At 40.5% G+C, this 27,474-nt stretch overlaps 1 long non-coding RNA gene across 1 annotated transcript; it reads right to left on the bottom strand.

Moving 5' to 3' along the window:
• Positions 1-1,325: 1,325 nt before the first annotated feature.
• LOC113598778 (uncharacterized) lies at positions 1,326-19,477 on the bottom strand. Its single transcript, XR_003419494.2, has 2 exons — positions 11,517-19,477; positions 1,326-1,622 (listed from the first exon to the last, which is right to left on the bottom strand). It is a non-coding gene; the product is annotated as an uncharacterized LOC113598778 (long non-coding RNA).
• Positions 19,478-27,474: the final 7,997 nt, after the last annotated feature.

Below are 27,474 nucleotides of genomic sequence, written 5' to 3'. Positions count from 1 at the left end.
TGAGTAAGTGTGCTACATGAGTAATATTTCTATGATTTCAGAGCCCACTAGTAGGAATTTATCTAACTACAAAAATTCCTATTTAGCAGGTCCAGTATTATTGTACCAACTCAAATGTGACTACAAAAGAGTGTGTTTCTTTAGTTTTTTGGGTTTTTTTTTGTTTTGTAAATTAACTAATATGAAGTTCCCATTTGGTCAAGCTGGTGGGAAGCTGTCTTGTCATTGTTGAGGCTCCATCCCCTTCCCTAATTGTCTCATGAAAACTTGTAGTTTCCAGTGATACCAGATAAGGAAGAGTGTCTCGTCCTCAGTCCATCGTCATCATGGATATACTCAAGTATCCAAGCCTGAAGTCCAGTTTGCTGATGGATTGCATGTGAGTGCAGTGTTTGCCAAAATTGTTCCCCCATGTGTGAGATCCAGCTTCCCTAGATATACCCTTGTATTTCCCTCGGAGGTTCTGACCTTTCCTCCAAAGTTCTCAGGATCAAATTTCCCCACTAGCGGAAATACCTGTATTCCTCTCTACTTTCCCAAGCTAGGAAGTAGCTTTCTCTTGCCATTCTTTCTATCCTCCTCCTCCTCCTTCTCCTCCTCCTCCTTCTTCTTTTTCGTTTTTAAACGTTTTTAATGTTTATTTATTTTTGAGACAGAGAGACAGAGCATGAGCAGGGGAGGGGCAGAGAGAGAGAGGGAGACACAGAACCTGAAGCAGGCTTCAGGCTCCAAGCTGTCAGCACAGAGCCCGACACGGGGCTTGAACCCACAAACCATGAGATCATGACCTGAGCTGAAGTCAGATGCTCAACTGACTGAGCCACCCAGGTGCACCCATTTTTCCTGTTCTTGAGCACATCCTTCCCTTTCCTTCCCTTCTCTTCTAGAGACATAATAATTCAGCATAATTCAGCATAATTCTGTGAGTTCAGGTATTTACAAAACTCAAGGAGAGCAAATGACTGTGAGCAAGTTTGTACTCAAAAGCAAAACTTTATTTGGGCAAGGGGCTGGGGGGAGGGGGGAGACATAGGGAGAAGAAAAACTAAATTAGCAACTGCATGGATTGTTATGTCATATGTGGTGACAGGCTTCTTGCTGTCAGTTTGCTCTCAGTTTTAACCAAGGAGAAAAGACATGCGTGCCACGCAAAGGTATCAACATACAATTTGCCAAGTGTGCACTATTGATAAAAGCCTAAGAGATTTAGAGGACCAAGTTTATCTATTATACACAGAACTCCTCTCTGGGATTGGCTAGAAAGAGATCTTGCTTACGGAGAAAGTTGTTCAAGGTAAAAATGAGACAAATTTGAACAAAGAAAGTAAATGTGTTCAGCCATTTTATTAAAGACTCATAGAAGGAAAAAGCTGTAGGAACACACAAGGGATGAAAAATCAGACACAATCTCAAAACTGGTGCTTTTTCCAGTCTTGGGGTAGGAAAGAAAACATTAAAGTAAATCAAGAGTATGCAGGTGTAGTCCTTATGCTAGTGTAAGAGCTGGTGTGTTGACCATGCTACTTTACGGTATAAGCTCCAGGTATGAAACATCTAATAGATGCTAATCCATGAAGCTGTCCAGCCTTGATTTTGGTCTGGAATTTCTTACTCTGGGGATACTGAAAAAAAAAGTAACATTTTAATGTCTCAACCTAACTGGTACCCAGCTTTTTATTATACCATTAATCACTCCACTAAATCTGATGTTCTTACTTACCCGTACCCACTTAAACGTGGAACAGTTTTAATCCAGGAAGAAGGGAATTTTGGTCTGGAGGTGAACACATTAAAACACATCGCTATCACCAAAACTTTCTTAAACTTTGGATGAATCAGTGTTTGCAACTCTCAAGGGCATTACAATGATTTGTTTGAGGTCTGTTTGTGATTTGTATGCCATGTTTATTAAAGGTGATATAAAAGGTTATGTAAGGGACTTAATCCCCATGGTTTTGGCAAATAACCACTATCATTTAGTGGGAAGTGGGTGGCATGTCAGTTGTCAGCTCTCATTTCTCCTTACACATACTTTTCTTATTATACCTCATACCCACACGACTTTTTGACAGACCATGTTGGGGGTTCTGAAGCAGGGGGGAGCTAAAGAGCTATCTGGTGAGAGAGAATATTTTAATAGGACATATAAAATCTAGTACTTTAATTGGAAAGAAACAGTAATGGGATGTTGAGGTTATTTTCTTCCACCAAATCTGTAAGGACTTTAAGCCAATTTCTGTGAAAAATTGGTGTAGAATTTTGTCTCCCACTCACTTCAGAGATGAAGGGCAAGACATGTAGAATTACTACTAGATTTCATTACAGCTAAGTTCCATCATTATTTTATGCCCCATTAAGGAGAAAACATGGCACCAATTAAATTGACACAATATTTTCTTATCACCTAACATTTTTATATGATTGAAAAATATTTTGAGGCTCATTTTAGGCATAGATTGTATTATATATCATACTTTTCTGTTTCTGTGCCTTTCTATGCCCCTAATAAAATTTCAGTACCAGCTAATGGTGCCAGACCTTTGCATTTAAGATGGTGCTATTGCCCATCATGAAATTTCTAGTTGTTTTTCCGTTTCTAGGTACATCAGTGATTCATTGACACTCCACACCCAGTCCCCTTGCATAGAAATGACCTTGACTGTAGTCAAGTGGCACCTAGGTTTCATAAAGTACAGTATTAGTGCCCGGCCAGCAGATGGGACAATGAACAGATATGATGAAGGCAAAGGAACGCAGGTGTTGAGTCCAGCCAAGAGGTCAGCTACCAAGGATCTGTAAATGTCTGAGGGTCCTTTGCTCCTTTGTAAGGGTCTCTATATTTCAAAGTACAATATATGCTCATGGTAGGATCATCATTAATATGAATGCCTATAAATCCACCCTTCGAATAGTCTTCTCGGTAATTTTTAGTTTTGTCACCTTCCTGTCCAATCTGACCAACCTAATGAAGGACTGGGGCTAGGCACTAGGCATTGATCAGCACTAGACCTGCCAGTGCTTGAATTATTAGTGCCATCTTCATTTTACTGTTCCTTCTCAAAATCACTTCAAGCTCCTTGTCCATTTTGTGAGAACTTGTCCAGTTCAAACTTAAAAAAATTTTTTTAATGTTAATTTATTTTTGAGACAGAGAGAGACAGCGTGTGAATGGGGGAGAGTCAGAGAGAGAGGGAGACACAGAATTCCAAACAGGCTCGAGGCTCTAAGCTGTCAGCACAGAGCCCGACGTGGGACTCGAACCCACAGACCGCGAGATCATGACCTGAGCCGAAGTCGGATGCTTAACCGACTGAGCCACCCAGGCGCTCCCAAACTTTATAATAAAAGTGGACACCCCATTCCCTCAGGAAACCCTGCTCACGGCACCATGGCAGACAAAGCAAGGGGCCAATATCAACAGTAAATACTAGCAATACTTAATTCTTTCTTAATTTTTAGATTAAAAAATAGATGAGAAGTCCTGACATTTTCTTCCCGCACTGGGAAGTGCTTGTTCCACTTCCACTGGGCTGCTTGTTCAACCCACGGGCATTTTGCACTCAACTTTGGAGACTACCCTGTAAATAACTGTATTAATCTCATGGTGTAAACATTTGAGGAACTGAAAAAAACTCAAGTTTAAGAGTTTGACTGTGTTTTTTTTTTCTCTCAATTTAATATGGGTGTGAGGCAGGGAGGGGTGGAAGTTCTTTTGGAAATAACTAAAATTATGGCCATATATATTTTTGAATCTTTTAAAAATACACTGTGTATTCACTCCAGTAATTCTGTTGATGCCCAGCTTTAGACCAAAGACAACGCAAATTCTTAAACAGGAACAAAATAATAATTGGCAGCTGTGCACAATAAGGCAATCAAGGGCCATGTGTTGCATCATAAACCCCTAGAGCAAAGAAATGTGCCTGATGTTGGATAATGAAGTGTATCCAAGAAAATAAATACAATGGACTGTGTTATTTTAAGGGTAAGACTGTTATTCCCTCCTGTCAGAAACAGATAAAATTTTATTTCTTAACATAGTGAAACTTACTCAAGAAACCTTTTGGGCTGCATATCCACTGGGGTAAAATACTGAATAACTGCTCACATGTGATCACACCTCCTTACTCCTAAAATTTTGATGCTTCGTAGAATAAACATAATTTTTCTAAAGAGTGAATTTCTAAGACAGAGCATTATAAATATAGCATTTTTAGTAAAGCCCAAGCCAGATTGTTTCTCCTTGTTGGCTTCTAAGGAAGGCTGCAACCACTAATCTGATTACACACCAGTGCCAACTTCAGATACCATTGGATAGCCCTTCCTTGAAAGCAGTTCACTACTGTTGTTCCTCCCTGAATCTGAGTATAATATCATAAAGATTTCCTAAACTGGAAGAAACCTTAGTAAATAATGTATTTTCTCATACAGCTCATTGTCAAGTTTTGGTTGAAACTTTGTAAAGTGAGGGCCCCTATGTTGTTGTTACATTGTTATAATATATTGTTATATTGTCAGGTCTCTCAACCCCTGGGTCAGGATGTGATGCTTGCAAATGGTACATTCCTTAAGACAAGACTGAGAATGGCTTGCCACTTCCCCCCACCCACAATTATATAGAGGAGGGAGAAGAAAAGCCAAGTAAGAATCTCCCAGAAAATAGCAAATGTTAATATTAATCACACTCCCATCACATTGGGATGGCCCAGACTCATTTATGTAAACATACATGTAATGGAAGTTTTGTAACTGTAATAATTTACAAATTTACGAAATTATTGAAAATTGTTAATGATTTGCAAATATTACAAATAATTTGAGTATTACAAACATTTTGTAATAATTATAACAGAAGCTGTAAAATGTATCTTTTCCACTTGTCTAGAAAAAGAGAATGGTGTGGTGAACACAGCATTGTTTCTGTCAAATCTATAACAGATACTCAACCCCCAGAGTAATTAGAGGATGCAAATTCAAACAGCAATAAGATACTATTTACCCCCATCACACTGTCAAGTATTGGAAAGCCAAATCATATAAAGGTGTGTGGAAATAAGAACCATCATGGACTGCTGATGGATGTCTGAACTCATTTCAGGGTGAATAGTCTCATAGCAGTGAGTGCAGTTAAATATGCAGATACCCTAGGACTCAGCGATTCTATTCCTGAGTACATTGTCCTGTTATAATTTCCATGCAGATGCCCACAGAGTTGTATAAAGATATCCTTTGCAGGGTCATGGGTGAAAATCAAGGCAGTCTGCAGTTCCATCAATGAGGAAATGAATAAATAAAATGGGGCATACATGCAATGAACAGAATACTATGCAGTGATCAGAAGCAATGAGATGTATTTTTTCTTCACTATTTTTGTTTTGCACTGTAGCAAACAACAACAACCAGAAACACACAGCTTTTCTTCACTTTTGCACGGATTTTTAGGAAATCACCGCTTTTCCCCTGGAGGAATAGCCTTCAGACAAAAGAGAAGTAGTATCACATTACAAACTCTGCAAATCCCTAAAATCAACTGCTTGAAGACAATCCCCAGGGACTGGGAAGAAAACAAATGTCACAAGAGATGAGAGGAGAACATGTAAGGATGGCAAGCTGGGGAAATGAGCATTTTTAGTGCCATTGACCCAGACCAAGATACCTTTTTCTCTTGGCACCCATGGCCACCACCTCAAAGGGATGATTGTTGGTCTGTGGTCTGAAGAACTCTTCTTAAATGAAATGAGAGTCATTTTGAGAAGTGTATATACACACATATATCTTTGATGTATATATCAACATTCATAGATATCTGAAGCATAACTTAAAGAAGTAAAACAGATTTGTAGCAAATATTCCTTATGGAAATTTTTAAAAAACATAGTAATACTATACATTTTTCAAGAGTACACATTTTATAGAAATAAATGGAAGTTGGATTGCAAGGACATACAGAAGAATGGGTACTGATGAGGTTGGGGAGAATGGAATAAGGACAAAAATTAATATAATGCAAAGCAGCCCCATCCTTATTAGCGTGTCATCAATTGAAAAGTCTGATCAACCAGATTCTGGCCTTCTGAGATTTGGCTCTATCACCTCTATGTACACAGCTCTGGAAGCATGGGGGAAATCTGGATTAGGGGTTATATTGTACGATCACTCATTCTATTTCTGAATCACATTTGAAATCACACGTGTTTGGCTTTAACTTGTGCGCATTCTTTGAATACTATTCCAATAATAGTCCATGAAGCAGAAGAGCTAAGGAACCACAGGGTCATCTGATCCAAGCTCCGTTTCACAGATAAGAAAGCTGAGATTGCAAACAGTCCAGGGATCTTCAAGGCCTCCTTTTAGTTTCTTGGCTTCTTATTATATGTGAATTTGATTTCAGCTCATTTGAAGAATCGGTTTCCTTTTCTAAATACTGTCTTTCCTCTCTGCAGTATTGCTTCAAATTCAGCAAAAACAGGGGTATGGAGAGGATTCAAACCAAAACTATTTTAAGTGTAAGAATCTAGGCAGATAATAAAAACATGTTTTTTAACTTATTTAAATTGTGTGCATCTGCATTTATTTGTTTTCAGATTTTGTAGGTTCTGTGGGTGGTAGTCCAGGAAAAAAACACACAGAGACATTTGCTTTGGGACTGCCCAGCATAAACAGCATTACCACGGCAGATTGGAATGTGTGAGCCAAAAACCAACAAGGGATCAGAATCCAGACCCAGAGGTAGCCTATGCACTTGAAGCTTTCCTGTTGAAGGACACATGCTCCTTCCAAGGATACAAAGATCTTTACCAGGACTTTCAATTCACTACTGCTTTGTGTCCTGGCTACAGCCATCCACTGCCAAGTTGCTGTTTGGGCAACAGTTAATTATCAGCTGTCTGGACTAGCTCACCGTAAACATATTACAGTGTTTCATCGCTCATGTTTTATTTAATTTCACTTGTCATCAAGGTCCTTGATTGGAGCTCTGCGATTTAGATTGGGAGAGGTGGTTTTTACTTCTGTTGAAATCTGCTTATCACTCAGTCCGTGCTCTGCTCCAGAGGTAAAGGATGAGACTCTCTCACCCACCAAGACAGGCTCTGGTGCTCTCTAGGGCAGCTCCAAGAAGGAGTTGGGCCATTTATCCTAACTGCGATGCTATTGCAAGAAGCTAAATGAGAGACACATGGCGGTTTTCGGGTGGTATAATCTGTCTTCACTTAATAATGGCATTTCCAGTGTGGGATTACTAATGAGAAGACCCTAGGACCACTGCCCAAACTTCAGATGTCAAGAATCAGTAAACTCCCACATAGGTTTTGCGAACCATGAAGAAAACTTCAAAGATCAGATACAGTTTTCCATGGAGATGTCTGTGTTTTGCCGGATGCTCTGGCAAGGATACAGAGCACTCATATTCAACACACAGAAACACATGTGAACACATACAAACATGGCCACACCAAACGATCCTCACAGTGTATCGACCTCAGGCCTCCTTCCCGGGCCCTCAGCAAAGCCACTGGAAGAACCTAGAATAAACCCCAGCTCTGACACTCAGGTAAGTGGAGACAGGTGTAAAAAAGATCCTTCACGGTAAGGTGTGTTAGGCAGCCCAACACACGCCTACATGCCTCCCTACGTTCCTCTCTGATATGGACAAGACACACGTGAAACATACTTCCTCCAAAGGGAGATCACACCCTCCAATGCCTCTCTGTCAGAGCTGTGGGCTGCGTTCCCAGCTGGCAAAGGTAGATTTTACCCCCTGACGGTACAAAGGAGCTGAGAAAGGAGCTTCCCACTGAAGACCTTGCCTCACCCATAAGGTTCTTCAGTACAACTTGAGTGTTTCCCTCTTCAGTGGGAATAAGAAACAATAACAAAGTAAATAAAAGTAAACCATGGGACAAAAATGTCATACAGTCAGCAAATATATCATGTTTTTAAAACATGAATTTGCCCAAAGTCTTTATGTCTATCATTTCCCCTCCCCAGCTCTCCCCCCCACTCCGCCCCAACACACACACTCAAATAGTAGGCATCGCCAGAAAGCGTTATTTGGAGCTGATTCTAACTTTCTAAGAGTATTGGAAACAACCCCTAGCTACTGAGGCCATGATCGTCTGCTTTTGCACCTAAGAGAGAAATTATGTGCAAAATATGTGTTAATAAGAGGACTTTCTATTATCATAGAAACAGCATGACATTGATAATAACTTTACCTTTCACTTTTAAGTATAGTTTTGTAATAATCCATAAAATAAATTATATTGGTCAGCAAAGGCTACAGTCATTTTAGATGCACTGAACCATTATTGGTACTAAGCAAAGGTGGGAAAGAAAAGGAAGGTGAGTTAGACATGGTTCTGGCCCTCAAGGTATTCTTCAGGGTGTGCTTTAGGAGTAGATGCATACCTGAAATACTGACACAGTAACAAAAGCATCATAAATAGGAAAATGGTCGAAGGGCTACAGAGGCCCAGACAAGGGAGTATGCAGTCTATATAAGCATATACGTGTTCCATATATGTGTATTGGAACAAATGCAAAAAGAAGAAACACAGTTTTTACAATCAAATACTTTCTTTAGCTCCTATTAAATGGCTTTGCGCAAGCTATCTGGGTAAGTAATCAATATGAATATAGACACCGAAGTTGATTATAAGCTACGTGAGGGCAAGAATGAAGCACCTTTATTCACCGCCATGTTTCCACCTCAAAAAATAGTGCTCACGTAAAATTATTTTAAGTGAAATTGCCTAGGAAGAGGAAAAGATATGGGGTATAGAAGAAACTGTGAGAGAGACCCCAAAAGAGTATGGAGGTGGTCTTCCAGTCCAAAGATGTACTTTGCCAAGGGCAAGAGGGAGATGGCTTGGCCACATGGTGCAGGCTGGTGGAGGAGGAAGGGAGGTTATTTAGGACAAGGGGGCGGCAGATGAAGCAGGATCCCTTTTGGCCCCTCTTTCTAGCACAGAGTTCTGGGTACCCAAGAAGTCAGGCCCCATGCTTGAGATGGAGGCAAATGATGTCAAGAGGGAAAATCGGGTCCGATTAAGGTGAGAAGGGTGTAGAATACATATTCAGAAAAGGCTCTTAGTAAATAAAAGACCCAGAGCAAGAGGTGGGGGTGGAAGTTTGACAGAGGCAGGGCAGGCTAGGGGAACTGACAGGCTGAGTGGGAGTGGGGTGTGAGTGTGGCAGAGGATGGGGGCCCATAGGATGGGGGCTTGACTGGAGATGTGCATCATGCAGATAAGGGAGAGAGGATAGTGGTCTGGAGAGGACAGCAGCAAGGGAATGGGGCTTGAGGCGAGCTGACCAGCCCCAGAGTTTCCTTGGTGGAAGGCTGCTCTGAGGGTCAGTCCCTGTCAAGCCCTGGTAAGGCAAGGGGAGCCACAGCCCCCAATCAAGTCCCCTCTCTTAGAAGCCAGGAAAAAGCTGGACCTTGTTTTCAGAGGTCTGCATTCCTCTGCAAAGCCTCCTCTGGCCTAACCTTGGAAGTCATGCATCAATTCCACTACCTTCTGGTTATAAGGGAGTCTCTAAGACCAACCCAGATTCATAGAAAGGGAATTACATTGTACTTCTTGCAGGGCAAACAGCAAGATCACATTGTAAGAGACTGTGGTGGCCACTTTGGAACATTCAGTCTTCACACACCCTTACTGTGGTCAAAGCAGACTTTTTTCTTTTTTGCCGGTTTCTCAACCTCCATGAGCAAATAAAACCACCTCGACCCAATTGCTCAAAACTCCAAATTGAATGATAATCCTCACCTCCTCTCTTTCCTGCACTCCTCAGGTTTAATGCATCCTCATCAGGTCCTTTCAACTTCACTTCTGAAACAACTCCCAGGTATATTCACCCCTCTGCACCTCTGCTCGAGCCACCCTGCTGCCACCATCTCCCACCTAAACCACTATAGTAGCCCAGGGATGATCTCCTTGCTTCCATTCTTGTCCCCTGTAATCCATGCATTCTACAACAGACAGGTTAATACAGTTAATGCTCATACATAAGATCATACCACTCCCATGCTTAAAAACCTGTGATGGCTTCCCAGGCAGTTGGGATACAATCCAAATGCTGTCATCTGGCTTCCAGAACCTTCCATGATTTAGCCCCAGGTCTTCACACCAGCCTCTTCAGGCCATCCCTTGATGCCTTGTCTACTCTGCCCTTACTCACATTTGCTGCTTTCTTTTACTTTCTCAAACTCCCCTGGAGCCAGCATCTTGTGTCACCTTCCTGGAAATTCTCTGACTGTGCATACTGGCTTCTTGTTCTTTAACAGCCACTTCCTCATGGCTTTTCCAACCTCGTAATAGAAAAGTAGCCCCCCAGGTCACTGTCATATTCCCTGATTTAATTCACTAGTTGAAACACAGTTAAGAGGGGTGCCTGGGTGGCGCAGTCGGTTAAGCGTCCGACTTCAGCCAGGTCACGATCTCGCGGTCCATGAGTTCGAGCCCCGCGTCAGGCTCTGGGCTGATGGCTCAGAGCCTGGAGCCTGTTTCCGATTCTGTGTCTCCCTCTCTCTCTCTGCCCCTCCCCCGTTCATGCTCTGTCTCTCTCTGTCCCAAAAATAAATAAACGTTAAAAAAAAATTAAAAAAAAAAAAAAAGAAACACAGTTAAGATATAGGGATGTGACAGGTAACTTTTGGGGCCATGAGAACAACAACAACAAAAAGCTGTAGCTGCATTCATAAGTGTTTTACATTTTCTTAGTCAGACACCTCCTACCTCCCTTAAAATGGCAGTTCGTAGGAACAGAAGACTTCTCTGTAGACCAGTTCCTGGAAAAAGTGCTGACATAAGGTAGGAACATGGTCTTCACTAATGATTTAGTACCTGGAAGAGCCTGGTAACTTAACCCAGTAAGTGATTAACACATTTCTCTTATAATAATAATTATTTAATTAATCTAAGTGTCTTAATTTGCAACTAGGGGCACTGAAGCCAGAATTAGTAAATCGTTTGTCCAGCGTCACTAGGATAGGTGCGAATAGTATCACGACTAAGCTTAATTGTTAAAATCAAGAGTCTCATCTTTTTATTACGAAAGAAATTTTTAAAAAACAAAACAACTCTTGGGGCACCTGGGTTGGGTGGCTCAGTCAGTTGAGCATCTGACTTTTCATTTCAGCTCAGGTCATGATCCCAGGTTCATGGGATTGAGCCCTATGTTGGGCTTTGTGCTGAGTGTGGAACCTGCTTGAAATGCATGCTCGCTCTCTCTCTCTCTCTCTCTCTCTCTCTCTCTGAAATTAAAATAAAATAAAATACCAAATAACTCTTACTTGTATTGAACATCCATCCACTCTGTGCATTAGCTGGAGCCGTGGGATCTCAACTGTGACACTGACCAGTAGTAGCGTGGCATTGAGCAAGCATGCAGGAGAAGAGGGTCTGATTTCCCTCTCAGGCATTTGAGGATGCTGTGAAGCCACATGGAGGCATTTACTCCCTCATTGGGGAAGTTTGGGTGTTCCAAGAGTGTAAATGCCCCTCCCTTACCTTCGTCCTTTTCTTTTGTCATTATATCCCTTTGATCTAGAAGGTTGATTCTTGCCACAGCTTGCACTTCATAGGTGAATGCCCAAGACTGGAAACACAACTTGAAACACCATTTTCCGCCAACTGATCCTTGGATCACACGCGACCCCTTGAAGATACGATCAAATAAGATTAGGAAATGCAAAAACCATTCACAGGCACACAAACATATTGAAAGATTTGAGAAATTTTTCTGCAACGTGTCCTTCACCCTCTTTTTTAACACAGATTTTTTCCTAATCTATAATATTGCCTTAGAGATGATGATGCATACACATTAAGGTAGATCCAGGTTACTGTCAGAGACAAACTGATTCATGGGCAAGGTTCATATAATTCAATAAGGTGTAAGGATATGACAGGTTGCTTTCTAGACCATCATAAAGAATAAAAAGGATGTGGTTGCAAAAATAGGTCCAATTCTTCACTCTGTCCCGCATCCATACTCTTTATTATGTGACTTTCCAGCTCTTGAATCTGAAATGGCCTTATGACTTGTTTTGGCCAACAGAATACAGAGGAAGGGACTTTGTACCATTTGTCAGCCTAAGTCCTCAGCAGTCTTGCATGCTGCTGCTGGCTTCCTTGGAAACCTGTCATCACTCTTCACATGAGCCTGGGCTAGCTCTCCAGATGATGAGAGACAATGTGGCCCAGTCAACCCCATCACTCCAACCAAGAGCCAGCCAATCACTGGGCGTGGAAGTGAGACCACCCTAGACTGCGTCAGTCCCCACTGAACCATCAGCTGATGACAGATGACAGTGTAAGCCCTGCCAAGTTCGTCCGAGCTGGCCAGGTCAGCACAATGCTCAAGCCCATCCATAATATACTCGTGAGCACTAAGAAATCATAGTTGTTTTAAGCCATTAATTTGGAGATGGTTTGTTACCTAGCAATTCAATAATTAATACACAAGGCAAAACTCCCGTTTACTCCCACAGACCAAAAAGGAACCCTGAAAAACACAGGACAGTGATATGATATAACATAGAACTACAGCTGATTGAAGCAAAATGATAAGCATTTCCAAGACAGAAGTTAGGTCTTATTCACGTTTATATCCCTACAACCAAACACAATGCTGCGCACATGGGGTGTTCAATAAATGTTTTTGAGGAATAAGATCGTGGTAAATTGCCACTGTACCCAAAAGCCAACTCTGCACAAGAACCAATGGATTACGTGTTACAGTTTCAGAAAGACATAAAAAAGAAGCAGCCCTAAAAACAAGGAGAAGTGATACTGATAGCAGACAGTTAGAAATTAATAGTTTTCCTGATCTGAACTCATGATTCTCATGCTCCTGGGATTAGAGGTGGGCGGCCCTTACAGCATCTGCACCACAGGATTAACATCTGTGTGAACGTGGACATAGAAAAAGGCAGAGGGGATGAATTCCTGAATTGTTCTTACTGACATTCGCGGATATGGTTCCTTGGATGATTCTAGTTCACAGGTGCACTGGCCACACACTAATTGAAAGAATTATTTTCTTAACATTCGGTGTCATCTGCAAAGGCTTTTGTGAAGAGCATAATTGTTTCAACCAGCTGCTAGGAACTGTTTTTATTAATTTTTTTTAAAAAAATCAAACAATGCCAAAGCAGAGGGTGTTTGTAATATTTCCCCCTCCACATTCTTCTGGGGGATTAAATGAAAAACAACAACCTACAGCTTTATGAGGCTAAGACCTTTGAAGACCAAGGAATTGGGTTCTGTAAACAGCAACAACAGAAATGTGTCCTTTTTCTCTCTATTTTTATCCTCACCCCATGATAGGCTGTCCTGTGTGCAGCGTGTCTGATTAGTGAAGCCCAGAGTGGCCACATCCTGAATCCCTACACTAGCACAACCTGACAGACTGCAGGTCTGACTTCCACCGTGTGTGCTGCCTTAAACTAGAGAAGATGCCACAAGTTCTATGATTTCTGTCTTTGGGTCACTGCCAGACCCATCTCCAAGGGACTGGTTCTAATAGCTAAAAAATCTTTCTGGAGTCAACTCTTGAATGTATAAGGATTTCCAGGTTTTCCCAAAGGCAGTCTGTAAGTCCCCCAAACCTAAATGTCATTTCAGCATTACACCACTTTCTTCTAATTATTTGTTTTCCCTCCCTCTTTAAGTTTCTCGAAGTGGTGAGTTAAAAAAAAAAAAAAAAGGAAAACAGTACAAAAGAGACAAGTGAGAGACCAAAGGAAAAATTATACATGTTGCCATTCTTATCACAAGGGGAAGCCAGCTGTGATCTAGAAAAAGGATCATAAGAACTAAGGTTGAAAATGGCAGACTGTACTTCTAAAAAATGAAAGAAGGTATAGATCGAGATGGAGTATTATGTTTTAAGGCAGCATGGGGCTCTTTGACTATTTGGAATCTTTGGAAATACTTTAAGGTCAAACTAGATGTTCTGAGCAGGGTGTTACATATACTTCCCTGAGGTTACAGCTTTGTTACAACACACAACTGAAAAAACTCAGCATAGTCCTCAAAACGTAATGCATTCATCCTGGAACATGATTTCCTTACCTTAAATTTTTTTTCCTTTTTTCACATTAAAATCAGCAGCAAATTAAATGCAAATGTCTAGAGAAATGAAACACTTGCACTACAAATTTACACACACCAAATCAGAAAAAGAGAAAGTTATAGTCCTCTCGCGGATTGTAAATCCCCAGACTTCTAAATATGTACACTCAATGTATTAAAGAGCAACTTAACCTTGCTTGGAGGACTTTGACTTATGCAATTCCCAACATATGTTTATTCTTCAAACTAAAAAATTGCATTTCCATTGGGTTTAATATTAATATGCCAGTTTCTGCTCGTGCTTAAGCTACTTGTTGGAAATAAGTCTGGTGCTTTAAAACATTACCTAGACCCTTTTAGATAGGCGGAAGCCCATATAAAGGAAAATCATCAAAGGGGAATGCCAAATTGTAATTAAATGCCAGATTGTTTTAAAAGACAAAACGTAAAGAAGCAATCACATATTCAAAGTCACACAGGGGCAAACTCAGCCATCAAATTCCAATGGGTTTTGCCATCACTCATAGACACCTCTCCCAGCAGGCGATCTTTACAGCTAGGTTATTGCAGAGTGTACCATTTGCTCAACTTTAATGCACCACCAAAAGTCACCACCCCCACTCTACTACATCAACTGAGCTTCACGTCATCCTGTCCCAGATGTTGGATGTATTAGATAAAATGGGGGAAATGGTACACTTCCACTTTTTAACATTTCTTTGTAATTGCTTCACCTAATGTAGCTCTCAATCACCCCATCCTTACTGATCTTCCCAGACCAGAAACAGATGTGCAGTGTCATTGTATACTCACTATTTAATGATTAAAAACAAGGGAACCCAATACGGCAGGACAGGGTTGAAAGTCACCATGTAGATATTGGATTTCCCTTTGTATTTAGAGGAACTGTGTGGAAAACCCACAGAGGGAAGGTAGAATTAGAGTGAGAATCAAAATTGCCTTTTGCTGAAATTACTTATATAATAGGAGAATGTGGAAAGACTCCTTTAGATCTCCCAACACCCCCTGCTAAGGATTCTCCACTTTCAAATACATTATAAGGACTACAATCCAAGAGTTGCTTTTCCCATATGAGGAAACAAGGAAGATTCCATCCCCCCAAATGTAGTTTACTGGTCAGCCTGAATATTATGGAATGTTTTAATGTTTAATGTTTTAATCAATAGTTAAAACCCTCATTCTAACAGATTCAGTTACCTCAGAGAAGAGGCCACCCCCCAGAAATGTCATGTGGAAGCCAAAGCCACAGGGAAGCTGGGGCCTGATGGGTTAGCAGCAGGTGATCCAGATGTGCACATCTGTGGCAACCCACCCCCTCCCTCAGGCAATGGCTGGGCTGCATTCTGTCACTGGGGACAGCCAGCACAACGGGGAGGCAGAAGAACAAGGTAAAATGACATTTGGAGGGTTTTTTGAGTTATGATGATATTCTTTGAAATTCCCAAGCGTTGTGAAGGGTCTTCAAAGGGATTCTCAACTCCAGGATTTAGTGCTCTGGGCAGCCGCCCAGGTACCACAAAAATCCCCATGTGTGCACGTCTCCTTTGTTACCCATGTATATACTCCCTCCCTGACGTCAAAGCCATGTTTGCTCAGCTTGTTGAAAATGTGTTTCTTGCTGGCCACATTCTTCCGTTTTCTGAGTCAGTGAGGTTTCTGCAGAGCCGATGGCACTGAAGCTGCTCCCTCCATCGAAGGGACAAGGAGGACACTTGTTTCTGTGTCGAGCCACATGCTCACCAGACAAGGCTTGTTTGTCTAAGAAACCTTGTGCTTATTTTTTGTTTCTGTTTGTCTGGCATCTAACCAGCATTGTCGTAAAATGTCCATCCTTTAGCTTTGTGAATGGGAGATCCCCAGATTCAGTGTCTCTTGGTGGAGACTTGCTCTAAAGATGGGCCTGGACGTAGCTGAGCCCAGCATATGACACACTTCTCTTCCTGCCCTGAAGAGCAACAAAAGTAGGGCTGGAGGAGGATTGGAGCTTACTATGAGTGATGGCGATCAGCCCTGGCCCTTCTGAGGTCTAAAAGCTTCCGAATGCTTGCCAAAGTTTTCATTGAAGTATATGTATTATAAGAAACTCTAAAAGGGGAGGGAATGACAGCCACCTTGATTATTTGATAAACTTGTTTCAGCTATTTGGAGACTTAGTCATTGACAGCTACTCCAAGTGGATTGTCAAAGCCTTCATCACCTCTTTGGTAGGTTATAATTGTACTGTAAAGCCTAGAAAGAAGGATCTGTGACTAACAGCCTGGTCTGTCCCATGTAATGTATTAGTAAGAATGGCGTAAAGACAGAATGTCTGTTACATGTCTATGATATGGCAGATTTTCAACATTTATTACCTGACTTTAATTCTATGAGGTAGTTACTCCCATTTTACAGCTGGGAAACTGAGGTAGAGACAGCTTATATAGCTCATTCAAATTCACACAGCCGAAAGTTGATGGAGTCAGAATTTAATCACAGACTTTTCCTACAACATCAGAGTGCTGAAAAAAATAGTCTCTGACATTATATCCCTTACAGAAAGATCTCATAACTTCATGGCTAGGCTCTGACAGATCTGGTGGTCTTGTCATGATCACAGATGTCACATGGTAGGTAACAAGTAGCACTGGAAGCTTCTGACAATATTGTGTGACTGACTATTCCACCTGAATGACTTTACCATTTTGTCTCCACACCTCATCCTAGTGACATTTTTCCTCACCTCTAGGACTGAAATAATTAAAAATGCACTTATGTTCAAAATTGAGAATTTAAAGAAACTCTGCACTCATTGACAAAGGCTCACTGCTCTCTACTTAGCCATTCTCAATATGGAGACCCTGAAATCACAGGGGTATCTATGAATTGTTTAGTTATTTGAATGTTAGTCTGTTTAACCACATTAAATGGAAACCATACCATTACTTGAGAAATATTTTATAGTCTAATTAAAACATCAAGGTCCTCTGGGTTCTTACTAGAATTCTAGTGAAATATGCCTTTCATTCATTAAAATAGGAAATCAGTTATTAGTTTTTAAAATACAGTATATAAGGTAAGGGAAAAAAGTCTTTCCATGACATCAATGACAGTACTGAGGGAGGAGCTAATAAAATGACTCTTGGTGGCAAGAAAGTTGGAAATCAATGACATTAATTGCTTCAACTCAGCACTGGCAGGAAGGCAGCTTAGGGATTATACACCATACTTTAGAAACAGGAGATGAGTGATTAGCCCAAGATTGTCCAAAACATTTGTCAACATAAGGAACAGACCCCAGATCTTCTGATTTCAAGCCATTGATGTCCCTTAAAATGTGCTAGTTCACTTATTTTGTGTGCAGAGACTGTTGCCTAGAAAATTATTCAAAGTTCAGAGAACATGGTTAAGTTTCCAACACTTCTGCAATTAGGTGAGCCTGTGTTATACTGTAGGCTTTTAAAGATTCATAGCAAAGTGCAAAGGGAAACAAAACTCTCCCAAATTAATTGTACATTACAGGAAAATGTTTGGGCTAGACGCCCTACACAATTTGGCAAAGCATCCACTTCACTGGCCACAGAACTTAGACACAATAGATAGGTAGAGACACAGCCCCCAAAGAGATTTGTCAATGAGGAATTAAGAAGCAACATCTCATTTTCAAGGAAAACTGTAACCCATGAATAATTTATAACTTTAAACATGGTTTATTTGGTGTCCTGTTTTCCCCATTCCATTGCTTCCCATATGGAAATGAAGGCTCTTAAGAAGAGTCTGCTACTTCGAATTTTCACCATATTTTCTGATGAAGAAATGATGGCAAGACACTATGAAGAAAATTGGATCCATGGGCCAAAGTGACAACTATAGGCAAATGAAGCAAAAAATTAAAGGGTGAAAACCTTACTCAGTTCAGATATTAAGTCTTAATGCAAAGAAAAAGCTTTCCACAAATCTGTAATGGACACCAATTTAATCCCCTCTGTTATTAGCTTTTGAAACTCTTATCACAGTGTATTTTGGCAGCCAACCCAAACCAGGATGTTCAGCTTAATAGGTTTAACCTGAATTTTTAGGATTTCCCCTCTTCTGCCATTCAAAGCATACAATTAAACCTCTGGTGAACCACTGATAACATTTCTCTAGGCCAAATTTGCCCTTGGATACAAAAGCAACATTCCTGGAGGATGATATAACATTGCCACTGGGCCAAAAGGAAAACATGTTGCAGAACATTTTTTAAAATGACAAAATATATTGTTTCAGGATTATGTGCAGCAACGTGCTCCATCACTAACCAGATATTAGGCTGCTGGGACTGAAATCACATACTTTGTGGCCAGAGGGGTGTGTGGTTAGTAGGGATGTCTTTGTGAGATCATCTGTCCCTATGTCGTCACACATAGTCTCTCTCTATCATTATAGAGGGCACGGTGAGAAATAGAAGTCTAATTCAAAGATTGCATGCTAACATGTGCTGTTCAAATTCCCTTCTGACGGTTACAGAGAAACAGGAGCATTCCCTATCAATACTAGCCTGAAATATTGGATCAAACCAAACAATACATTCCTCCAGCAAATATTTATTGATTATCTAAACTTCCTCTGGCGTTATATAAGGAGCTAGGGATATAGGTACCTTAGTGAGCTTTCAGTATTCTGGGTTACAAAAATATCAATCAACAATTTGCGTGGATGAAGGGCAAATTGTACCTGTGATAGGAACTATGAAGAAGATACTGTGAAGAAGAAGAAGATAAAGCTCAGTATGCTTTAGCTATGTTAGCTTAGATAAACTGCCTAATTTCTCTGGGCTTCTTTTCCTTATTTTTAAATGGAGTTAATGCTGGTCCCTGTCTCAGAGGATTGCTGTGGGGGATTATATGAGATAATCAGTGTAAATGTTCATAACAGTGCCTGTCATATAGTATGCTAGCTACTATTACCTCCACTCTTACTATTTTCATTAGTAGCGGTAAAGGAGGTGAGAAAGGCCTTCCCTAAGGAAGTGAACACTAGGGTGGGAGATCTGAGGATAAGATGAAATTAACATGGTAAGGAAGAAAAGGACAAGATTTCTAAATAGAGGATCAGCAGGTGCAAATGCCCTGTAGAGCATAGAAGCATAGCAAGGAGAAAGAAGCCACAAAAGACTGGCACATGAATACTGAGATGTAAAGTGAGAGGTTGGAGAGGTGGACAGTATTGAATGGATGTATTTAACTCAAATAGGATATTTACTGTGGATTTGTAAGCACCTCAAAAGTGGTTTTTCCATTTGATGTGGGAATCCTATACAATACTGTGTTGAGCAAACATAGCATAATTCTCCTCCTATAACTCCAGAGTGGACCATTTATTCACTCATTTATCCATGTTACAAACATTCAACACTTACTGAATTCATTCTATGGGTGTCAAACATGGTGAGAGGGAGGGAGACAGAAATATGAAACAATAAAACAACTTCTAGAATTACCTAAAAGAAAGAGGGAGAGGTTTCTATGAAAGACAGGGGAAAGATCCACTAACTCTGTGGTGAACTGGGAAGGGCATTAAGGAACAGATTTTGAGACATAAAGAGTGAACAGAAAGGAAAAAACAGGAGGGAAGAAGCACATGTCCTGAAGGGGAAACAGTGTGCAAGAGTGTGGGGTGAGCAACAAGGTGATGTAGGGAGAACCTGCAGAAGGTGAGGTGGGGATGGCCGGAGAGGTCCATAGAATGAGGGTTTTCTGTGATTTCGTTCTTTGGCAACCTGGAACTGAAAGACTAGAGCATAGGCCTCATCACTGGGGCAAACCAGGATCCTTCTACTTTTGGACGATGGGTCATTGGGACAAAGGCTGTGAATGCACCAAGATGTACCATGCTCTGGTGATGCTTATTTCTCAGTTTTACCATCCCAGCTGCCTCCTGCTGCGGGGAGGCTGAAGGACTGAAAAGGACAGAATCTGATCCCAGCATTGTTACCAAGAGGGAAAGACTCAGAATCGCTGCAAATTGATACACAGAATCATAGTACAAACCTGAAGGCATCTTAAAAAACAGTGTTTTTGAAGAGTGTTTGATGTCATTATCAATGACATAATGCTAACTCACCAAAACCAAGACATAAAGCCACACTTGAGTGAGAGACTCCAATTTGGTTACAAATGTAAGAGGTATAAAAGAAAAGCTGAAAGTAAAAACACCAAAATGTTCAAGGGTATTATCTCTGAATGTTGAGATTATGAGTATTTTTATTTGCTTCTCTTTGCTTTATAGGATTTTCCAAATTTTCTCAAAAATCTATGTTGATTTTATAGTCAGAATAAAACATAATAATTGCAAGTCCTATTAAATAAACATCATCAGTAGTCAAGATAAGGTGGAGGGAATATAGTAAGGAGACCCTGGGCCCACCAGCATATGAGTCTTTGGCACCAATTATTCAATGGCTTGTGACTAACTTCAATTCATGCCACCAAGTCACCCCTCAACATTTATTTAATTTCAAATATAACATAGATGATTAGTGGAGGTAGAAACAATAAACCCTAATCCTAAAATAATTCATATAAAGCCAGAGGGGCAATACACTGTAAATGATTGATTTAGCTCCTTTTCCTGAAACTTAGTGACTTTTTTTCTAATAGAGGAGAGGACACTATTAGCAATGTAGTGAAACCACATAACTATAAGAAGTCTAAAGGAATATGGAGTCTTCCTACTGAGTAGAGAGCAAGAAAATGTAGTCACTTTTGAACAAGCCCTGAGGCCAAATGCAAGCATGTCAATTATGGCAAGTTTCAGATTATAGAGTACTGTAGTACATTTGAAGCAAAAGTGATTTCCTTGGCCAAGAATGGGCACATGGGCATGTCTAAATCCCTAACCCATGGCTCAATTGTTAACCCTCATGTATAACATGTAGCATCGTGCTCCCTTGAATACCTTGTAAACACAATTGTGCATAAATTATCATTATTATTTTTAAGAGGTGAGTTGTTTTGGATAAAATAAGAAGGAAAGCCAAACCAAAAGAGAAAGTGGTGGGGCTAGGAAAGGGAGGAGAGAGAGCAAGAAAGAGAGACAGCAGGAGGGAGGCAGGGAGGGAAAAAAGGAAAAGGAAGAAAAACTTGAGCACATGCAATTGCGACAATTTACTTAAGACTGGGAACATGAATTGGAGAAGTTGTGCAAAATCTGAATGCTTGGGAATCTCCTGATTTCAGCTAAGGTCAGAAGGTCAACATCATTTTGAGTAGTAAAATTCATCAGCTTATAAAAGTACAGTACAATAAGACACGCAGCCATGAAAGAGGGAAAGTTCATCTCCCATGTCCGATTACATCCATCCCTCTACCTCGCAATACTTCTTGAGTATAACCAAAGCAGCTTTTCACCTCATTCTCTGGCACTGTTTCTGTCTCATTCCCTGTCTATCATATCAAAAGTACACTCTGTCTGGCTTCTCCAGGATGGCTTCTCCCTTTCCTTATTTTAACAGCACTATCTGTGAACCCCAGAAAAATTTAGAGATGTTTCCCAAGGGAAAGGTAGAAAATTTATGTCTTGTAAGCAAGGCTTTAATTTTTATAACACAGAATCAAAATGTTTACTGGAGTCAAAGAATTAATAGCCTAATCAGCTAACTTTTCCTTATTAGAAGGACTTGGGGCTGTAACTTGAAGTGAAATCATTCTACTTATCCCAATGCCAGTTCCAGCTTGTTGACTTTAATGGGGAAGTATAACACTTGGAAATGTGAAACACAGTGGGTAATATTTATATGAAATCTTCAAGAACTATGGTATTCTGCTCATGTGGAATACTATGGCATTCTGCCTAGATCAGGGAACAAACAGATTAGCACATTAACACTTTTAAGAAACATGCATATAATTTGCTTTGAATGTGGTCTCTGACTTCTAGAAGGAATACCTAATGATTTTCAAACTGACAGACTACTTTATAAAGCATTTCTTTAAAAAAAAAAGTGCTGCTTGCTAAGAAGCTCCTAGCATCAGCATTCTAGAACAAGTATGAACTCCCCTTTTGGACAGGAAAAAGGCCACTAGAGGAAGTTCCAAAGAAATGCCCTAAAACTATGAGTAAGGTAATTTTAAATAGTTCTTAGGCTGGTCTTCAATTATACATTTTTAAGTATGTCTTACATGTAGGTCTTTAATGCCAGGAGTATATCTGAATACTATATTCACATCAACTCATGTAATCCTCACAATAGCCCCACAAGTCATGAACAACCACTATGGTCATTTTAGAGATAAAACAATGGTGGCATAGAGAGGTTAAAAAAAAACTTGTCAAATTCACTCATCTAATAATTGGAAAAGCCTGAGCAATCCAACTCCAGAACCTGTGGTCTTAACCACCATACCATACTGACTTTATGCATGGATGGGCTGAGAGCTTGAATGTTCAAAAAGATCTTATAAACAAATAAATACAAATATCATTGTTAACAGCATTAAAGGTCCAACTTTTCCGGGGTGCCTGGGTAGCTCAGTCAGTTAAGCATCTGACTTTGGCTCAGGTCATGATCTTGAAGTTTGTGGGTTTGAGCCCCACATCGGGCTCTGTGCTGACAGCTCAGAGCCTGGAGCCTGCTTCAGATTTTATGTCTCCCTCTCTCTCTCTCTGCCCCTCCCCTGCTCATGCTCTGTCTCCTTCTCTCTCTCAAAAATAAATAAACATTAACAATTTTTCTTAAAAAGGTCCAACTTTCCCCTCCTCACTTCTTTTGTAAGTTGGAGAGACTGTATTTACCATTTAATGAGGCTTGAGCTAAATATGTTAAAAAGTTGCTATACACTGGTGGGTTGTAATTTTGCTTATATACGATGCTTGCAATACTAGAGGTAAAATATTAAACAGCTGATGGGAGATTTAATCCTTAAATTGGTATAAAAATTCATCAGTAGTTTTGCTTTAAATGTTAAAATAAAAATTTTTGTTTTATTTCCTATGTAATTCTCCATCAGTTTCCATGTCTCAAATGCCAGTATGGAATTAGAATTTAAATGATCCATAATAGATAACCCACTGCATGGTGGTGGTGGTGAAGAAGAAGAAGGAGAAGGAAGAAGAGAAGGGGAAGGAGAAGGAGAAGAAAGAGGAGTGGGAGGGGGATGGAGGCAAGGGGGAGGAGAGAAGAAGAAAAGAAGAAGAAGAAGAAGAAGAAGAAGAAGAAGAAGAAGAAGGGGAGGAGGAGGAGGAGGGGGAGGAGGAAGGAGGAGGAGGAGGAAGGAGAAGGAGGAGGAGGAAGGAGAAGAAGGAGGAGGAGGAGGAAGGAGAAGGAGGAGGAGGAGAAGGAGAAGAAGAACAAAGAGGAGGAGCGGGGAGGAGGAGTGGTGGTGGAAATGTTGGTGATGAGGTGATCAATGCGGAGGGAGAGGAGGGTGAATTTTGATAGGATAGGAAGCAAAGGTGCAAAAAACATACAGAGATGGAGTAGACAAAGCAGACCTAGGTCCACACCAACCTTCAAAACACTGAAGAAAGCCCTCTCTCTAGGAAACAAGTCAGGATTGATAGCTAAAGAGATCATTGCCAAGTTTTAGCATCCAGATGTTACATGCATATAGAAATATATCTACTTCCAGGAGAGAAGTTTACTTTATCAGCATTTTTTCCCTCTACACTGCTGCCCCTCCAAGTAACATTCAGATATATTACTTGTATTGTTTCTCCTCACAGACTCAAACTGACTCAGATGAAGGAAGCTATCTAGAACACCACTATCAGTGAGGCTTTTGATTCAAGTTAACCAAATGCATTTTGGCATAGGAGAAGACAGGTGGATATTTTTTCTTCCTAGAGGATTTTTTTTTCTTGCTTCTGTTTTATCTAGTAGAGCTGTTATTTCCCCCTTAGTCTCTGTCTTCTTCTGAGCATCTTCTTCCCATACATCATATTCTATTTGGTATTTAAAGAGACCACACATTGAGGTCCACACACTGAAAATCAGAAATAAACTAAGAATACATGAAAAAATCAATATAAGGCCTGCAAACTTAACCAGATGTCTAATAAACTCCATACTAAAAACTAGACCATAAAAGATTGGATTCTTCATCAGATTTTCCCTCTCTGACACCTCAACTGATATGCTGGAGCATTCATTCTGGGTAATTAGAACCAGAGCATTTGGAATATAATTTTTCTCTCTCTGTTCCAATTCTCATCTTCATTTTTGTATGAATATTTGCAGCCCATCTGTTTACTTTCTTTGATGAATTATTGAGAATTATGTGACTAATTACTGCTCCCTTTTCCAGCCTTAAAATAGCCAATCAAGGGTCCTGAGAAAAAAAAGAGAATCATTGCAGATTTGTGTTTGAGATCATTCCTTTCAGAGTCTCTGAAGAACAGATTCCTGGGTGGGGGGGCGGGGGGTGGTGAGGCTAGAAGCAGGAAGTACAGGTAGGAGGCTGTGGTGACCCAGGTAAAGCTGATGAACTGTGGAGACAGAACAGTAAAGTAGGGATGGGGAAGATAGGAAAGGCATTAAAAATTAGATTTAGCAATTGACTGAGTATCTGGTTAAAGGAAACAGAGAATCTGGAGGAAGAGCAGGTTTGGGAACAAAAATAAAGATCTAATTCTCAAGCAAGTTGAGTTTGTGGTCCTCGTTGATGAACCAGATACAAAGGTCCAGCAGAGAGTTGTTATTAACATGAAGCTCCTGGGAAAATCTGTGGAGGAATTACAGACTAAGTCATCAGTAGCCTGCAGCTGTCTGGAATGATGAGAGTAGCTGAGATGACTCAAGGGGAGCTCACAGTGTGAGCAAGTAGTAGCTCAAGGACAGAACTCTGAGCAAGAAAGATTTAAGAGGGAGGAAGGAACAAGGTGCCTCAGCATGATAATGTGCCAGCTACAGTCTATTAATATTCAGGACTGGTTTCACTCTTCTAAGCTGTACTGCAGGGGCTGAAAGTCTAGAAACTACATCTCTCCAACTCCCTGGACAGTAATGTTTCATTTAGATTCTGTAAATAGAAGGCACTTACAGGCGAATTAGAAGGCAGAGAAGATGTGGTTCCCTGAGGGCATGTACACGAGCATCAGTAGGTAGTGGTCTTGGAGATCTACCAGAAGCTTCTACCAATGTCTTCAAATTATCCATTTCACTCTGCAGGCAGCTGACTTTTTGGCTGTATTTTACTACAACTCTGTAAAGCTAGTAGCAGCTTCTTTAATCTGCTCCCCAAAGTGAATGCCTCTAATACCCTATATTAAATCTCTTCCTGCTCAAAATACTGACAACACAGTCTGTCTTCATGAGCAAACCTTTGCTAATATAGAAAGTATAGTGTCATAAAGGTATAGAAAAAGCAGATTGGGAGTACGTAATATGTGGAAAAAAGTAGAGACAAGCGTATATGCACACTTTAAGGGATTAAAAATACCCTTATGAGAGACAGAAGCAACATATCAGATGACAGGTCAAAGGGGAGATAGGTCAAAATCATGAATGAATGTGAGTGTGTGTGTTTTATGACAAGATAGACCTGAGTGTATTTATAAACTGAGGCAAGAGTCAGCACAAAGAGAGGAGAGGAAGACATATGAAAGAGTAACCATGACTAATGAAATCAGATCCTGAAAAGAGGAAAACTGGGAGGGGATATTCTATTCTCCCAGGACCTTGGCAAGAAAGAGTATGAACCAAGAAGTGAAAAGAGGTTGCATTTGTCTCGATGAAGTAGGTTCCAAGTGCAGAGAACATCTGGGTTTGGCCACCCAGCAGCCATATCACCTTCTTTAGGTAACCAAACCCTGATTTCCCTTGGAGAGCCACTCTTTCCCTTCTAAACTCTGTGACTCTGGGGTGGAGCTCACCATCCAGTCCTGACCAAAATGGAACATCACATTCCACCATTTTTAGGAACTGGTTAGGCCTGTGTGGCAACTGGAGCTAATAGCACGTGATGGGATATTTGTTGAGGCTTCTGGTTAAGAGGCAGGTAAACTTTCCCACCAGTGCTTCAAGCAGAGAGGATATGAGTTATCTTGTTTCCATGGGGGGAAGAGCCTCTCTGACAATAGGGATAAACAAGAAGGAATGGAACTAAGGGGGAAGACTGAGAAAAACCACATCCTAGTGATATAGATCAAGGCTCTGTTCTGAGCTTCATTTGAAGCTAGGTCTTTTCTTGGACTTTTTAGTTAATTTAACCAATAAATTCTAATTTTGCTTAGGCTAGTTTGGGCTGGGTTTTCTCTCATTTGCTAAGAGTCCTAAACCATGGAGTGAGGCTGTCTGCTGAAACTGAAGGAGGATGGATATATGTTTTTAAAAAAAAAAAAAAAAAGGAGGGGGCAGACTGATAGCATAAACAGCAAAGGGAAGGATCTTAACCAATAATCACCCAGTTAAGCCATAAAACATAGTTCAGTTTGGCTGAACTCAACCATACTAATGTCAAGCCCAAGTCAATAATTTGGTTTTTTAATGTTCTCTGTGGCAACTAAAGGAACTGATTTTTTTCATCACTTGCAATTGCCTTTGTGAAGTATGGACCGCCTTTGGCTGGGCTCATATGACACCTAACATCTGGATGAAAATTGAAAAATGTGATGTCAACCATGTGTTTTGTCAAACACAATTACAAACCCCTGGGTAGTTAGAAAATATCTAATAATTGTTTCAGATTTCATCTGAATCATGTGTACACGGCATTTGTGACTCCAAACTTTCACAGAGTGAAGGAACATAATCTCTGCACCCACCATTCCTCTGTTTTACAAGTCAGCCCCCAGCCCAAATGTGATGTCAGCTTTCCCCCACTTAATATTTCCCCCGTGTGGTGTTTCCTCAATGCAAATGCATCAAAATTTCAACTCCATGAGCAACTGTTCATGCTGGAGTCGTAGGTCTTATATTTCAACTTTGTATTGCACAAATGGCAGTAGAATTTAGGATATTCGAGTTGGAAGGTGAATGTGGCTCTGGAAAGGCAAAACCAAATCTTTTATTTTACCAAGAATGAATCTGATGTTTAGGAATGTTAAATGATTTGTGAGGTCCCACTGCTAGTTAGTGACTGAGCTAAGACTTGAACCCATGGCTTGTGACTGCTACCACTATACCATACAGCCTCTATCTGTCAGAACCTATAAATTTTGGTCACATTATTATTTTGCAGGAAGGTGTACTTTGTGGCTATGAACATATTTAGTTCCCAAAATATAGCTGCCCAAAATAGTATCAGTCATCCCTAAAATGCCTCCTTCTAAACATCCAAAAAAGTTGAGTCTTCAGAAATATCAAAAGTCTCTCTACATTATTAAATAGCTAAGCACCATAGCTATCATCTGTCTACCCATAATTCCTGGATTTATTGTTCAAATATTTAATGCCAACTCATGTGGCCACTAC

This window comes from Acinonyx jubatus, chromosome B2 (assembly GCF_027475565.1).
Source record: "Acinonyx jubatus isolate Ajub_Pintada_27869175 chromosome B2, VMU_Ajub_asm_v1.0, whole genome shotgun sequence".
Lineage (NCBI taxonomy): Eukaryota > Metazoa > Chordata > Mammalia > Carnivora > Felidae > Acinonyx > Acinonyx jubatus.
The sequence above is the reverse complement of the archived record's forward strand: the minus strand, read 5'-3'. Positions and strand labels throughout refer to the sequence as shown.